The sequence below is a fragment of the Notothenia coriiceps genome, unplaced genomic scaffold, assembly GCF_000735185.1.
Source record: "Notothenia coriiceps isolate Sejong01 unplaced genomic scaffold, NC01 NC01_scaffold00019085, whole genome shotgun sequence".
Lineage (NCBI taxonomy): Eukaryota > Metazoa > Chordata > Actinopteri > Perciformes > Nototheniidae > Notothenia > Notothenia coriiceps.
In genome coordinates this window covers 1-2,193 of record NW_011351786.1, presented here as the reverse complement: position 1 = coordinate 2,193, position 2,193 = coordinate 1, and the positions used below count along the sequence as shown (strand labels likewise).

General features: G+C 39.1%; 1 long non-coding RNA gene across 1 annotated transcript; it reads left to right on the top strand.

Moving 5' to 3' along the window:
• Nucleotides 1-211: 211 nt before the first annotated feature.
• LOC104951766 (uncharacterized) lies at nt 212-1,403 on the top strand. Its single transcript, XR_799052.1, has 4 exons — nt 212-276; nt 520-587; nt 696-726; nt 967-1,403. It is a non-coding gene; the product is annotated as an uncharacterized lncRNA (long non-coding RNA).
• The last annotated feature ends 790 nt before the right edge of the window (nt 1,404-2,193 follow it).

The window sequence follows — 2,193 nt, the reverse complement described above, 5'->3', positions numbered from 1 at the left end:
GGTGGTGTGTATGTGTGTGTGTGTTTGTGTGTGTGTGCGTGTATGGGTGGTGTGCGTGTGTGTGTGTATGTGTGTGTGTGGGTGTGTATGGGTGTGTGTGTGTGTATGGTTGGTGTGTGTGTATGGGTGGTGTGTATGTGTGTGTGTGTGTGTGTGTGTGTGTGTGTGTGTGTGTGTGTGTGTGTGTGTGTGTGTGTGTGTGTGTGTGTGTGTGAATTCATGATGCAGGTGCTACCCCCCTGTGGACACGCAGTGCTAGAAGACAAACCGGAAAAAGTAAGAAAGTGTTTTTATATAAATGTAATTTTTTTGTATTCCAATATCACCAAAGAAGCAAGACATGCAACAGAGATACTAATGTGTGTGTGTGTGTGTGTGGTGTGTGTGTGTGTATGGGTGGTGTGTGGTGTGTGTGTGTGTGTGTGTGTATGGGTGGTGTTTGTGTGTGTGTGTGTGTGTGTGTGTGTGTGTGTGTGTGTGTGTGTGTGTGTGTGTGTGTGTGTGTGTGTGTGTGTGTAGGTGGCAGACGCCGTGGCCTCCTTCCTGTTGAGACACAAGTTGGCTGAAGCCAGAAGAGAAACCAGGAGGTGAAACATTCCCCTAAAAGCTGTCTTACTACAGAACACGTCATTTTATTCATTATTATTTACTAAATCAAACCTGAATCTGAAAAGTGTTCTCCATTTCCTCCTCAGCGTCGACTCCTTCACACAATGAGCTCTGGAGGTAAACACCTAATAACATCTGGCCAACAGTTCGACATTCAATTCATTCTAGATATATCGAGTTAACCCTTTCACAGGTTCCTAAAATCCAGTTTTCCTTTCTGCAAAAGAAACGGATATCAAACGTGATTTGATGAAAAATGACACATATTACATATTAGTTTTGTAACAGGAAGCTTTTTAGTTTCCTAGTTATAGACAGAAATGTAAAGTAAATATATAACATGTTTCTCTTCCTCAGGTTCCTCTCAGCCAACAGATCAACATTTTCCATCTTCATCTTTTATCAGAAGCTGCAGAAGTTTCTAGTTAAGACTGAATGTCTGTCTTTTGACTTCCTGTTGTTGTTGTTGTTTAGTTCCTGACCAAACATGATTAAATACTGAAGTTAACCTTATATGGCTTTTATAATAATTCAATATACTCATCATTGGTTCCTCCTGTAAACAAGTTAACACTAGTCATAAATGAGTTGTTTTCGTAGACGAGCACGTTAGTTTGTTGGATTAATTAACAGCTTTCTTTCGTTAAAATGGGCTTTCTAGTTTTGCAGGATTATTAAGAACAGCCATTTTAGAGACATGAGAGTAGCATAGAAAACAAGATCATTAATGTTGACAAGTACCTGTATGGGAATGTATAGATCGATGTGTTCAGTATTAAACTGTGATTTAACAACCTGTCTGTTCTGATATTTGATTGTTATAAAATTCCAGGAAATGTTGTGAAATGACTAAATCTGAAAGCAATTCTAGAACCCTGAAGGCAGGAGAGACTGAAAAGAGTCAAGGGAAGCTTATAAAAGTTAACAGCATTTCATTACACAAAAGATGCGGTGGTGTACAAAATGAAATGTGCGAGTGGAGGCGCTCTCCACATCCGACCGGTCAGTTCAGGTCAGGGGGTCGAAGAGATCAATTCTTGGCTTGCTCTTCCTGTTGTCATCTGAGGTCTTCTCCTATTGGCCGGCGTCGTCGGGGGGCGGGTCCAATGCAATTCCTGCCTTTTTCTGTAGCTAAATTGCATCATTCTGGCGTCTGTGGTTATTTAAACATTCCCTGCTACACATTATTCAGCGTCAATAAATGAGTGCTAATCCCAGTGTGCTCAGTGTACAACATCACATGTCATTTCACCTTGGTTCAAGGTTTGAAATCGTATGATTCCGCCAGATGCTAAATGCTAACCGGAAGTGACGAATTTTCAGAATAAAAGTGTTAAGCTAATAGTGAGAACTTCCGGTTTTTCAGAATAAAACTGATTTAAATCAAATAGTGTATTTAATTCAAATTACGCCATATCAACATTGATTTTAATTTCTAACAATCCCTCCTTACATACCATTTAAGGTATGTAAATAATATTGAAATCAATGCGTTCTTCATCCGAACATTGCATGGTACATAACTCATAAAAGTAAAAAATACAAATAAGAATACATATTCATCATAAATATAAAGTTTTTCAT